Here is a 15,945-nt window from a genome sequence, read left to right as displayed (position 1 = left end):
TGACAGCCACATTCACGCTACGCAAAGGTCACGGCCCAGCCAAATTCTTAATCAGCTGGAAATGTCAGAGAGCTAACCTTGGGTCCAAATAAGGGCGTTTAGGACCATGTGAGCATGCAGATGAGTACTAAAGGAAGGAATCAGCAGCTTCCTGTGTGAAAATTAGATGACTGTCAGAAAGCATCACATCATCACTTCATCCAGAAATATTCATTTTATATTAATTTACTTCACACTGAACTAAATTTCATTTTATTTTTTATTTTTGAGCTTTAAAAAATTGTTCTTTACTCCTAAAAATACAGCAAATTTTATGTTAATTTGTGTTTTTAGTATACAGTTCTATTATTAAACTGTTGACTAGTTTGTGACCTTGACAAGGTTTTTTTGTACATTTCTGTGTGTTTATAAATGAAAACATATGTTTTTAAAGATAGTATTTCATAAGAAAATGAATATCCGCTTAACATGGTGGAGATCAAACACAAACATTGACAAATATTAAGCTACATATATAAAAAATAGAAGATAACATCTTTAAAAAAAAATACCTTACGAATCCCAAATTACTAAATTTGTTTACTAAACTATTGCCAACTCAATTAATTTCATAAATTTTCACCCAGTTTCATCATCTCTATCTATAAACTTTTCATGTGTGATGGTGAAACTCCCAAATCAAATCAACGTAATAAAACTGATGTTTTCTGATTAATAGGGTTAAATATCAAAACACTTAGCCACTTTGGTTTTACAAGATGTCAGCCTGTGTTTCGCAATATTCAAATATATTTGGTGTGTGTTTGCAAAAACGTTGGCAGATACCCTCCTGTGGATTGTAGTGTCACACTGTGATGATGTGGTCTGACTGCTGCTCTGCTGGGGACACACACCGAGGTTTAGAAACACTGAAATCCTCCAAACACACACAGGCACTTTTGAGTTGCTGCTTTTTATTTCCTTCCTGATAGCAGCGCTGTTTTTTGAGAATTAATGAAAGGATGGATAACAATACCAAAGCTTTTACAGGTGCTCTGTCTTTCACACCTGAGATAGTTTTATATATGATATATATTTATCAGCCTTCCCAGCAAAAGGGAGCAACATAATACTCACACAGCTGTTTTGAAAATCCATGATGTTTGAGGTAGTTAAATTGAAATTCGCTTTATGGTGTTAATCTACTCTGTGATAGCAAAATAAACCCCTCCTGGTTGGCAAAAATATAGAATTTTAAATATTTATGAGGTAAAGCAATGAGCACATTAATCTCTGGATGCTCCAGTTGCAGGAGCAGCACTGATACCCCTTAGCTGACACAGTGTCTCTATATCACACACAGACTCAGACACTACAGTGGAGTAGCATGAGATAAAACAAGTTGATTCAACTGATCTTTTGATTTGAACTGCAGATAAAAAGTTAGACCTCAGAGACGACAGAACACAGCTTCAGTGTGCAGCTGATCTGATTGGAATCAGGCAGAAATACAGAGACAAGAAGTGAGGGCATTAGGAAAATATTAGAGACAAAGTTAAAGGGAATAGAAGATGATGACGATGATGATTTGTAAAGTTGTCACCATGAGAGTGCTAGAAAAATGTCGATTGGAAAGATGAAACCAAAGTCAAAAGACTTGGACATGATGCAGGGCACTATGGTTGGAGGAAACTTGGGATGTTAGTGTAAACAAGTCACGTTAACTGTCAGACACGGTGGTGGAGGGTTGATAGGTTGGCCTTGCTCAGCAATTGTTTCTGCCCATCAATCTGGGAAGTGTTTCAATGCCATTCCCAATGTGTTTGTAATCCATCGTTCTTCAATGAGAAGAAACAGATGCTAATTCTATCAGGAATGGTCATGCCAGCAGATTCACTTCAAGGTCAAAGCACATAATGCCCAGATAATTAATAATAAATCAAAGGCAATAATCTCAGAATCTACATAAGTCAGAAGTGTATAAAGTCTCTAGATTTTTGGAAACAATTGATAAATTATGAATATGTATTTTTTTAGTTTTTTTTTTTTATTTCTTTCAGAAAATTAGACATAAGTGTTGGTGATCCTTTCAAAGAAGTCATACTTTAGAGAAATTGGAGGACAAGCCCTTTTCTTGCTAAAAAGGAAGATGCAAGGTCAACTACAAGACTGAGTGCATTCACAGTAAAATGCACTTTAAAATGCTTTAGGAAAGTTAAAGAGACCATATGAGCACAAAAACAGCTCACCAGTAAGGTGTATTATTTCCATATAATCAAAACTGATTATATGGACTTGTTTTGTACCAACCAAGTGGAAATCAAGACCTCAACCTGATTCAAAAGCTGTTCTGGTCTTGTAACTGAGTTCTGTGAAAAGTAATGTTTCTAAATATCAATAAAGTGAAGATGCCTGTGAAGACGATTTGATCAAAATTCTTCACCAATGATGTTGGAGATTGATAAAAGATGATCTTACATCTCCTGGTCAGAAACAACCAATCAGAGCCAGAGTCATAGGCTGACCATCATGCCCATGTAAGTGCTACATGCACCCTTCCCCCGCACAGCATACACTGTTGTTCAACTTCAAGATTTCCGATGTGTTGCAGCTGTGTTATTGGCGGGGAAAAAACTGTCAATTTCTCGAGTTCATGGCATATTCCACCGGGGGGAGGAACTGTAAAGCAGCAGAGACGAAGAGGTATGGACCTGTGCGATGTGTTTGTTCAAAAAGTCCAAGGTTTTCTCAAAACTCCCCACTGCAGCTTAAAGAGGCTGTTTTAACTACATGGCAAGCAGCTTACAGATAAATCTGAAAATCTTCAGCTTACTCCTTAACAAGGGACACACAGTTCAAGTCGTCTGAAAACGATATACAGTCCTGAAATAACAATGCCGTATCCGAACGTGCACGAGGACCCCACAGTTGCCTCCGGCAGCTTTATTCTATGAATGAAATATTAATGGTGGAGTTAAATAGTTTTAATTGGCTCAATTCTGCCTGCAGTAATAGGATTCTGCTGAAGAGAAGATTTAAAACTTTCTGGTCGGCGAGTCGTGGTGTCAGAGCTATTCAGAATCATGCCTGCTCAAGGAGCCAAGTCTTCTGACAGAATTTCATTAGTACAACTTTTACTGTCTCACACAGCTGTAAATGCTGTTTTAGGGAATTTTCCAGCCTGACAAGAACAATATCCTGGAGAATTGATCAGCCAACCCCCCTCTGTGACTCTAACTCTATGTGAGTCTGAAAAGCCTGGCCTGCCTGTCTGGACGTCTCCTCCATGAGAGGAGTGGGATGACTACACAAGGTTACAGAGGATCTTTCCGGACCCCTCCCTGACTGCTTTGCACCTCCTAGAATAGACCATCCTGGGTGAGCTGGCGGGCCTGATTACAGTCTGCACATTTATCAGTTTCCAGGGCTATCATTATCCCCCCGGGGGTGAAGTTGTGAATCTGCAGTGGCGTCTGACAGGTGCGCTCCAATTCTGAGATTATTTATAATGGCGGCAGCACCTTTGAATCCTCTGTCACTGGCAGCTGTCCACAGGAGTGTGTGGCAGCAACACTCTGGCAGACTTTTAGAAAAAGAGACGAAGGGAAGAAGAGAGAAAAAAAGATGTGAGGTGAAGGTTTTCTTTTTTTTACAGCTGGATAAGAGAGATCCTTAAAAAGATGATCTGTCACTGCAAGCTGATCTGAGTTCAGTGTGAATGTCTCCAGGAGAGAGGGATGTTTAAAAAAATCCAATGACTCATGTATAGGGAAAAGAAACAAAAAACTCTTTCTAACAAATGATTCGGATATTGGACTCCAAATATTTGTAACTTTTACTAACAGTAGACAGCATATTTCATGAATAATTGCAGAGTTTGAAGAGTTACATGACCTACAATCCAGTGAAAATGATCAGTGATACAAGATAATATTTGGGTGACATAAACACACAATATGCAAAAAGAGTGGCTCACAGTACATAGCATAAACTCAATGAGATTGGGTGTAAAGTGTTTCTCAAAACCATTTTCCAGCCTGCTCACATATTTTCAATTGGATTCAGGTCTACTGGGAAACATTTACAACATATTGGTACACCAGTTAAGCTAAGGGCAGGAGAGGAACAGGGAAAAAATAAAACGGAGGCAATAAACAAAGAATCAGAGAGCAGAATATGAGGAGAACTGTGCACAAATTTAAGTGTGTGTATTACAAGGAAATCAATAAATTATTTTAAAATAACAGCAAAATGCTTGTACAATTATTTTGGGGAAAATACTCAGCCTTCTGTTTTTTGCTGCAGCACTGCACCAACCTCTGGTTTGTGGTCTCCATTTTTAAAATCCTTTGCAAATTTCAAGGCATGAAATAAGAGGAATTATCACACATTGATCCCTCTTGGTCTGGCTCTTTTAAAGATGATGGAGCCACTTTTGAATTCTCACCTCCCAGTCCTCTCAGGAAAAAAAGAAAAAAAGAGAAGAGGCAACGGAGTGGAGAAAAGGCTGTCAGCTACTGGAAATGAACTTGCTGTTTTACACGGTTGTAGTAGAGTTTGTAGTTTGAACTTTGGTCCCATGACCAAAGTTCAAACTTTACTCTGTTAGAGGGGAAACATCCTACAGAGTGGTTAAGACTGAGAGTTAAAGATCAGTTCTAGAGGCAAAAATAAAGGAATTTTGAATAAAACAGAAATAAAAATATGGACTTCCTGTTCCTAGTAAGCACTAGTAGGGTGTTGCTAGTGTATTGGCATGTTGGTGTGTTTAGTATCTAACTGACAGGAATAAAAACTTTGTAAAATTTGCTTTGCTCAGAGGTTTTAATGTGCATTATTTAGAGCAGTAATGACTAACAGTACTTAGTGCAAGAGACCCTTCTCACACCGACAATCAAGAGCTCCCAATCACTGTTAAGTTGTGAAATAAAATAAAAAAGCATTTCTAATCAGTCATTTATTTTATTGGTAGTAGAACATATTTCTTCTAACTGCTGCCATCTCTCTCGCACATCTGTGCAGTCATCAGATTTCATAATTGAACAGCTTATGCAGACTTGCAGTAACTGTTACAATGAGCTGAATTTTCCAACTTGGACCTTTTGTGAATTTTCATCAGAATTATTATTTTTTTTTCAGAGCCGGCCAGTAAGTCTTGAATTCATCCAGCCAATGATTTTATTTCATCAGTGCAATATTTCCTTTGACAAGCAGATTGTGTATAAATTCAGTAAAACACTTTCTTTGAAATGATTTTGCAAACCTGGGCAAAAAGACAGGATTTCATAACAAGACAGAGGATTTCATAACAAGACAGAGGATTTCATAACAAGGACAGAAACTTGTAGATTTTGCAGAAGGATGACAAGACATGGAGAAGAAGAGAATGAAGGTCAAGACATGCATGATCCACTTTGGCTAGTAAATTACATGTTAATATTGATAGAAATGTCACAAGTGAGGCAGAAAATGAGACACGGTGGCAAAGTAAATCCATCCGCAAACCTTTAGCTACAAAAAAACCTGAAAAATTGTATACTTTCCAAACGAAAGAGCTCAGAAATACAGAAAAAAATGTAGGAGTGAAAAGGTGATCTTGTTGGAGTTTCTTTTAGCAGCTTTGAGTTTACTGTCTAACCGGCTTGTGTTTGTGTGTTCATTCCAGTCTTGGGTGAATAATTACTTTTGCAAGTCCATTGGTCCACAGATGAACCGTAGAGTCAGAGCCTGAATGTGAAGTAAAAATCAGATTTGAGTGAACCGGACTTTAATCAAAGAGTTTATGTACAGAGACCAGGGTGGAGAAGGCAGCTGGTTCCTGGTGAGGTTATTCAGGGGACTGTAGAACAGCTGTGAAGGAGAGCAAACACGCAGACTGAGGGAGGGAGAATAATAAACAGAGCAGGAGCTGAACTAGACTCAAAGGAAACTACAAACCAAGGGGGAAAAAGACTAACATTGATCTAACAGAACAATCAACTAAGAAACTATAACTGATATAGAAAGTCCATAATTACATCAATAAACATATTCAAATAAACAAAGAAAAACACAAATGAGAACCAACGCCCAAACACATGAAGATCATGAAACGTTGACAGTTTTCTAACTTTTTGCTCCTACTTTAAGTTTGATTCAGGAGGCTGTATCTGCCTGTTGATGTCGGTGTGAGTAAATGTGCAGTAAATGCCACCTTTGACATAAAAAAATGTTACATTAATTTTACCCAGTGTGTAAATAGATTTTTATTTCATAAGCACTCTTAATAGGCAGATATATGTGTAAAACCAGTGTATGAGGCTATTAAAGTTTTTATTTTTCTGTTTGATCTTTTCATTGTGCTTGTTTGTGCCAAACGTTGACAGTCTCTTTGGCATCAAAGCCCATTGCCTTCTCTGAGCTTAATGGGACCGCCTCCGCAACCCAATGATTAAAAATGTATCGACCCACTTTGAATGCCAGTAACTTTTCAGAATTTATAAAATGTGTGAAGTTCAAAGCTGCATGATTGGATCCAAAATACCAACAGTCATAACTCCCAAAATCAAAATTATGGTGGGCTGCAAAACAATGTTGAGCAAGTTTCATCTTTGTGTAGACAGACCTATTTTGCAAAAACACAAAAGGAGATTTTTTTTTTTATTCCATTACACTTGTGCAAAACTTTTGCAGTATCTGTGCCAATTTAGGTTTGAAAAGGAAAAATTCATTCCACATCATAAATCTTCACAGGATCAGTGTACAGACCAGGAATCACTGTAAACACTGAAACATAATCAGACATTTACAGCTTTTTCACATGTTTGGGTTACTATCGGTCCAGCATGTTCTCAGGACTTCCCAGTTGCAAGTTAAAATCTCAGCTTGGCTTCAATGAACAGCATCCGAATGACCTAGTTCACAAAGGGAATGCAGCATCTGGAATGGCTGTGCAGAAATCACACTGGTCGGGGGCGATGAGGACCAGAATGGGGCAAGTTTGACAGCAGAAACAAACAAGTCTCAAAGGAAGAAAAGTAGACATGAGTGTACAGATTGTTCTTCAAACTTGTCTGAAGACTTTATTCGAAGGAAAGTACACCTCAAACTTGACAACACTTGTGAAAAATGAGTGTTTTTGCTTCTCTTTCATGTCAATCACTAAAAAGTAATCTCCAGCTTCAGTCTGAGGCAAAGTTAGCTCCGAGAAACCCTGCGAAGAAACCCAAGGACGACATAAACAGTTTGAGCAGACATCATTAAAAAGCTCATTAAAGAAACCTTTCAGCGGTCGTTTCTTCCCGTTAGGCTGCCGGTTGGAAGGTGATGCTCGATGGCTCTCAAGAGGACGTTTGTCATTATTTTCATTCTGCAGTTTCAAGGTTATAAATACTGATTTCAGACAGAGATGCAGACCTATGACAACTGCAGAGGCATGTTATACACATCTTATTTCAGGTTGATATGGGAACTGAACGTTAAAATCCTGCTGAGGCCAAAGGAGTCTGATTCTGCACAAACTGACATGATAAATAAGAAGCTGAACTTAATTTATTTGATGCTATTTCATAGAAATGAACCATAAATCATTCTGAAAGTAAATTTTTGTGCTGCATTTTCTCTGGCATCTGTGAAACAAAAATTATCAGACGTCAGTGCAGAAGATCTCTGTGGAACGACAACTTTCTGACAGGAACACCTCGTTTTCCAGAAGGTGCTTGTTTCTAAAGCTGAAGCTTGTTGCTCAGAGCTTCACTTTTCCTGACATATATGGATTAGTTGAATGATTTTCCTGAACATACAAAACACTTTGGGAATACTTAAACTTCTCTAGCTGCTACAAGCTGAAATCGTACAATAATGATCATTTTAAAATTTTACCCAAGACACATCTGGTCACAGCCACAGAGGAGGACGTGAAGCAGGGTTGGTAAATGTCATGTGGAATATAAGCTCCTTTTCAGCTCTCCTAATTTCACTAATTTAATTTGTTTGTATCTGTTAGAAAAGAAGCATAAGCACCTTTATATTTCCCCTCTGCAGAATCAATGACATCTTTTCTACTGGTGAATTGATGACAACAAAAAGGAAAAATATAAGCACAGAATGACTTAAATTCTAGTTGGACAGCCTTGCCAGATGACCTGTTTAAAATGAGTATGTTACTAGGCCGAGCACAGCCATCTGGAGATGCTTTAGTATTAATTATGGCACAAGTTCCAATTATGTGAGAATTTAGACTAGTTTGAACAGAAAAATATGATAATAGGGACAGATTGGAAATTTTATGAAGTTGATTATCAGATGTCAAGATGAAAGCAAAGATGTAAAGAAGATTTCAAAACAATTTTATTTGGAATTGATATACAGTAATCTAGCATGACATTTTGAAAAATGCATTGGTATGATGTAGTTTGAAACTCAGATTGTATAATTTTACACGTCAGGGATGTAAAGAAAGGAAACGTAACCAAATATAAATTATTCTACAATAAAATGCTCATAATTATTTTTTATTGATTGGGATTAACACATTAAACTGATTTAAATTATACTAATCCAATCCATGCCTTACCACTTCACCATTGGATAGCTGTGCCGCCCAGTTTGAGTTACTGTATCCCACAAAGTTAAAGGGGAATGGACAGTTATTACACATTTATTCATTCCCATTTAATGTCACATTACATTCCCAACTTAAATATATTTTATGGTAGAATTACACATAATAATGACACTAAAGGATAATAGCATGTGGTTTTTGAAACTTTTTACCAAAAAAATAGACAATCTGAAAAGTGTCACACATAGCCCTGAGTCAAAACTATGCACAAGCAGGTCCAATTGGACTGAGCTTGAGCAATTTAGCAAAAATGAATGGGGAAAAACTTTGTCTTTACATATTTAAGACCAGGTAGTGACATGCACCAAAAAGCCTGCAGCCAAATGTATTGGTGGCTAAAGGGAATAAAGTGTGACCTTGGATCAAACTAGATTATGTTTCACCTGAACCAGTCAACTGTATCTATAAACTATGTTTAAAGGATGAACCTTCACTCCAGTCTTTTGCAGTGTTATTCTTTTTCAACCCCCATCTAGTTTTCCTTGAGGATTCTCTTGTGTGTAGCTCCAACCACCTGCTTGTCAGTTCTGACCTGCTTCCCTGTTCCACAAACACACTGTATGATTTCACTGTGAATATTTTTCAGGGTGCAGTAAAGTTTTCCAGACCACCTGTTCACTTTCTACACTAAATGGCTTGCCACAGATTATTACTGACTGTCTATGGCTTTTAACTTCTTTTTCTACCAATTCTTTTGCAAAGGCCGGATTTGTGAAGCGCACTATGCACTCATAGCTGACAACAGATTCTTTGCAGCTCCTCCTGAGTTACCATGGGCTTCTTAGTTGCTTCCCTCAGTCTGTCAGTTAAGGTGGACTGACAGGTCTTGGTAGGTTTGCAGTCGTTCTGTTTTAGGTTGATGGATTAAACAGTTCTCAGTGAGATGTCTAAGATTTAAAACCTCACCTTGCTTGAACCCTTCTGTCCAGCCGTTCCCCTGTCTGCTGTGTTCTTTGGTCTTTGTGATTTTGTTTGTTCACTAATGTTCTCTAAGAAACTTCTGGGGCCTTCAGAGTACTTTTGTGTTTATACTGAGCTTAACCTACACATCAATGGACACTACTGTATGCTCTGGACTTTACGTACCAGAATTAAGGCAGCTTTCTAAACATGTCAGGCGATTTCCAAATGAATCCAGTTTGACTCTGGACTCACAGGCAGCAGAGGGATGGATCTGGAACTAACCAAACAAACTATTAGCACTGCAATGACCACTTTTAAAAGGGAAAAAGGTAGAGGAAACACGGTGAGGTCATTAGAAGATCAAAAATTTATAAAATGTAACATTCTGGTTTCAGCACAAATTTTATTCAATTTTTGCAGCTGCAAAAAGGCTTATAAAGTCCAGATAAAATGCAATAAAACCCAGAATGTACTCATTATTGCTCCGAGTGTTGGTGCATGTTAATCCTACCACTGATGATTGTTCACCTCTGTGGTTTAAGAGGCTTTTTACAGCTGACAGAGGACCATTTAATGACAGAAAAGACCACCTCTAAAAAGGAGACAAAAGCTCTAAAACTCCTCTGAAACCATCAGAAAGCTCCGCTGCTGGATCAGAAGAGGGGTTCTGCACACATTATCTCATTAAACTGAGAAGCTCTGCTGTATTTAGAAATCTGTGTCATGCATCTGATTAGATACACACCTGCTCAGCTCTGCTGTCTCTCACATTATGGGACTTAAATAATTCTTCAAAGTTGATAATGATAAACATCTTGTCAACATGTAAATTTTTCATCTGCTCAACAGAATACCAGGATTAATGGCTTTAAAATTGACACTCTGTTGCAAAATAGGAACCAGGTGGAACTGCATGAAGAAAAATGATGCTCTGCAAACAGCCAAAGCTGTTCAGCTCTGCTGAAGTGCTTAGCTGAAATTGGTTCATCAGAACAGAGGAAAACACAAACGGAGACGAAGCACCTTCAGTCAAAATACCACAGGAGCTGTACGAAGAACTCAGCACAGCAGAGGCTCATTTCTAAAATCTCATATGTAGCTAAGTGTTTGGGTAAACTCAAACTAACTGCCAGACTTGTTTTGTTGATTGAGATGCAGCTTATGGGTGTGTTAAATACACACCTGAGTGGAATATTTTGGAAGGGGGCATTGATTTTAGCAGTAGAAAAACCTTTCAGCCTTTAGAAAAATAGAAGAACAGTTTGACAAACTCCATCTGAGCTCCTCGTTTTTCACAGATTCTTTAAAGAATAAAAATATGAAGCATCAAAGTCATTTCACCTCAAATACAGTCCTGTGGTTCCTTTTTGTAAGAGATAAAATAACCAAAATTCCACAGACCTCATTTTTATGCTGCAGACCGGAGGTGTCACATTCATTTTCACTTTGGGCCATATCAAGATTAGGAATATTCTTAAAGAGTCGGTTGTGCCAGAATGTATTGATAAAACAGGGTGTTAAAATATTCATAAATGACTATCTTTGCATTGGATAGGTGCTTTTTAAAATAAGGAATGTTGAACATCATTTCACATTGTTGTAATTTGGCAGTATATTTGTCCGTAGCCTCCATCCATCTTGCAGTCAGAAGTGAACATGAGAATCGAGCGTAATGAGCCAGATCGTCTGATCCCTGCCTGTCGGCCAGCTTCATGATGGAGCCCGGAGATTGGATGACTTTGATCTGCTCAGGTTAGGTGTGAGAGAAATACGGTGACCGAAACACTCAAAGGTACTCTTTTAAAAAAATCTGTTAGAGGGGGGATTAAAGCTATAAGCTAAAATGAAACCATTAATGTTTACCAAAAGGTTTATATTTGTGAGCTCTGAATATTCTCTAACAACCTGGAATAAAAAAAAATAATTTTCTTACTTACTTAGTAAAACTAACACAATCTGATCATGCACAAGTGATGATATAATTACTATTTGGTAGTGTATATGTTTAAAGAGCCAGGGTGATAATTTTGTATTATATACTTTAACTTTAACTTATGCTTTTTTAATTTCTGAATGAATCAATTACAGAATGCAAAATTCAGCTAATTTAAAATTTTTTTTAGCATCAGCTGTCGATTTAGAAAAGAAATACCAAGAACCTGATGCATTGTTTTGATTGTTTTGATTCTGTCTTCATATATTTAGCACCATCTGCTTTCCAGTGCAGAAACAAATCAACTTGCACATTGCACTCCCTCGTGAATTATCTCCACTGTCTGTGAGTCCAAGTATAAGAGCACCTTCTTTTAGATCAATGCTTTAGATTCATAAAGCTGTTCTGCACTTTAATAATAAGCTGCATTTATTGCCTGTGTGTGTGTGCAGAAGTGTGCTGTTGCTTTTGTAAAGCTGTTAGATGCGCTTGTCTCTGATGCTCTACAGAGAAGTGGTGAGAACATTCCTGACACATTTTTGATTTTGCCTCTAATGCATCAACTTCAGAGATCACAGCAGTACAAACAGGAAAATGGCTGTTTACAATTTTTTTTGGATAAAGCTGATGTTTCTGAAGATCCACTACCAGAGCTCAGGTTTTTGTTTTCTAACAGCCATGCCAGTGCAGTTGTTTTGTTCAGAATCCTTTTTCAGATTGATATAATTTCAAAAAGGATGCAAACAAAGAAATACGGACCTCAAGAGGCAGTTATAAATCTAAATTACAAAGCTTCTATTCCTTCTTATATTTATGAGAGGGGTGGAAATCTCTCTGCTTTGGACTGTTTTTAAGCTCTGATGTCATCTGCATCTTGTTCTCAACCATGCAGTCTTCCTCTTTGAGCTGAGGCATCAAACCATGTGATGGTCACGCTCCTGCAGACGGAGGAGATAAGCTGCTTCTTCTGCAGAAAGAAGCTCCTGTTGCTCCCATTTGGAAAAGGGAGACACAAGGAGGATTAAGAACAACACAATCTCCTTCTACAGATACAAATCTGTCACTTTGGAGCAGTTTGTCTCTGTCGTTTCTTTCTCTCGTGTTGGGATTTTGGTGTAATGGAAATATGGATGGAAATAAATGCCGCGATTATTCAGAGATGATATCATGGGTTCACATTAAAATGGTACAAATCAACAATGTAATTGAAGAAGAAAATAGAGCACGTTGTGGCTGTTTTCTAATTCACCCGGGCTCAGAAAAAACTTTAAAAAATGGGATTGAGGGAAAACTGACTTTTTCTAAAAAAAAATAAAAAAATTTAAAAATCACCTAAATTTGGTTTTATGACCAAAAACACATAAAGTATTTTTATTTCACCTAAATAAAAATATTTACCATAAAGTAATGCAGAAGAATCCACCCCATTTAGAGTGACTAACCTAGTTCAATAGAGGTCTTTCAGTTGGTTCTTGAAATGTCAGAATACTTCCTGGTTGTCTAGATTTGGAGGTTTTCCAGGCACAATCCACTCACAGGAGATCCTATGGCAGATCCAGAACTCTTCTGATACCCTCTGGATCTGGAGAAACCTCAAGATCTTTCTGCTGCAAAGAGCGGTGATTGAGTTTCCCTCCTAAGCGATCTCAGATAAGTGGAAGAGGATGGATGGATGGATGGATGGATGGATGGATGGATGGATGGATGGATGGATGGATGGATGGATGGATGGATGGATGGATGGATGGATGGATGGATGGATGGATGGATGGATGGATCTCCTACTGATTCAACCTCTGTCCTCAGAGTAAGGCTGCTCCACTTTCTTATATGAGGACAAAGTGGAGTAATAAAATAAAACTCAGAGTCAGCAGTCTCGCAGTGACACAGTTGTTCACATAATTGTTTCTTCAATAATTATGTTGATGCAGCACTTTCTTCTGCTGCTCAGCTCTCATTTATTCAACACCTCCGACTGTTGGGAGCTGTTGGATCCTGCGGGACATGGAGCGGATCGATACGGACTCAGATCTTCAGCCCTGAATCTTCTAGACACTAACAGCATGCTGCTGTCTGCTCAGCAGAACCAAGGGGCGCTTATGTAAAACAGCCAGTTAAGAACAAGAAGAGAAAGAGAAAAAATTTTTTTTTGTTTATTCTGGTGTCCAACTGTATCAGAAATTTCTCTGATCCACTGTTTAGGGTATAGGATATATTTATATGTATGTATGTGTCTTTTTAGGGGAAATGACTGAGTATTTCACATTCAAGCAGTAATATTCAAATCTGCCACTCAGTAACAAATGCTGATAATTAAGGAGTTGATAGTTCTTTAAAATACAATCATAGTATTCCACAGTCTTTTAGTGGATAGGAAATAGTTGTGCAGTTACAATACTGGAGACAGATACATGTGTCAGGACAAGTTGCATTAAAAATTGCAGCGATGGATCATCAACCCACTTTCCAGACAAACATCATTAGGCTTTGACACAGAGACATTGATAAGTAGTGTGGAGAATCATCTGTTCTCCATGCTAAGTTCGTGTTGTATTATGTTGAAGAGTCATTGAGTTGAATTCATGAATTCCATTTATTAGTACCAAAATACAGCTGGTCCATTCTGACATGCTACCTTTAAGAGCTAACAGTCAAAATGGCATCCCACAAAAGGTTCCCATTCCCTTTGTCTCTCTGAGCTACGTCCCAAAGAGGGCATTACGTAGTGTGTCATCTCTTACCCCAGCTCTCATTTTCATTTCCTAACATGTGATTTCCTTTAGGTTTAGCTTAGCTTTGGCTTAGCAACTGGCTAAAAGAGATCGAAGGAAAACACTGAATTTTATATTCTCAACAGTAGGCAGATACAAATCTGTTCTTCAACATCTAATATACTGAAAAAGCATTGCAATGCTGAACATCACATTAAGAAACAATAATTATAATCAAATTATATATTCATATTAATAGTTTTTGTTTGATTACTGTAATTACGGTCAGAAGAAAGGTATTCTCACAGCTGTTGAGTCTGTGCTTGGTTTTTGAGATTTATATTGCTAAGCTGTTGCTCACTTCTTTAATTTTGAATGAAAATATATCATCATAAAGGGTTACATTAAAGTAGAAGCAAAGTAATAATCCAGTCTTTTTGAGTCATGGCTTAATGAGGCACACTTATTGGTCTAATCAGTATATTACCTAAATCCCACAGCTCTAAGGATTCCTCCAGTCCTGCTACAGAAGCAGCCTAGCGCTGAGATAACAGCTGACTTTAAAGGATAAAAAATATTTGATTCTGTCCTCAGGAGCAGTGTTTAATTTTTTTTCTTATGTTCTGAAGTTTTCTGAGGTTTTGTTCTTCTAATCAGTAAAATGTGTTTTTTAAAATAAACTTTACTTTTCAAATACAAGGTAATACACTGAAGCACTGAACACAAGTATTTAAAAGAAAACTGTTGTTGATATAGGTTTATTAATACTTACTTCATGTTCAGAGGGTATGCTTCTGTTCCATGAAATCCTTGAATAACTACCAGAGGATAAAACAAGGATCTAACTAAAGAGAGAGCAGACAGTTCATTTATTTATCTGTTTATTATGATCCCCATTAGCTGCAGCAGAACCACAGGTATCCTACCTGGGATCGAGCAGAATTATATTTACAATAAAACAACATAAACAAAAACAAAGCCACTGTTAAACAAAAGCAAAAATCAGACAGATACTTACACTTCCTCTATTGCAAGTATTTGTTTTACATTTTATAAAGATATTTATATAATGTATCTATTTACACAAACATTTATATATTCATTCATGTATACACAAATACCCATATATACACACTCTGTTATACAATATTCCAACCCATGCATGTGCATGAACTGTACATTATACATACATATCATTTATACACGATAAACAACATCCACCTGCATATTAAGAATTATTATCATAAATATTTCTATACAGATTCACTAGATAAATACACACATACATAAAATAATTCATTACTTGTATATATATTTTATATATATGTATTTTGAATTGATTCATGCTTGAGGTGAATTTGACATATTTATGCAACAAACTCCATTCAGTCACACCAAAACAGTTTGCTTGATGATGTTAGATCTAAGCTGCATGTCTTCTCATGTTATGATTGTCTACACTAAAGAAGAGGCTTTAAAATAAAATTAAGGTAATTTAAAGAAATGTATTTCTAATAATAATTAGTGAATCAATTTTGTAAGTCCTGTAAACACTCTTGAGGATTGTTAGGATTTCTGCTCTGCATACATTGTAACTTGATTCACATGTAACAATCAATCATATTTGTTTTAATTTTATTTTCTCTTAAGTTAAGTCAGATTTAAAATGATTATTAATTCATGTTGTATACACACTGGTCCCCTCCTCTATCTGACCTCCCAACCTCTGGTACACACTCTTTCCTCTCCACTGGACTTCTGGGGTTGTGATCTCCGTCGGTTTGATGGACAAAGGAATTCAAATGGGCCCATTTGGA

Source organism: Gambusia affinis, linkage group LG16 (assembly GCF_019740435.1).
Source record: "Gambusia affinis linkage group LG16, SWU_Gaff_1.0, whole genome shotgun sequence".
Classification (NCBI taxonomy): domain Eukaryota; kingdom Metazoa; phylum Chordata; class Actinopteri; order Cyprinodontiformes; family Poeciliidae; genus Gambusia; species Gambusia affinis.
The sequence above is the reverse complement of the archived record's forward strand: the minus strand, read 5'-3'. Positions refer to the sequence as shown.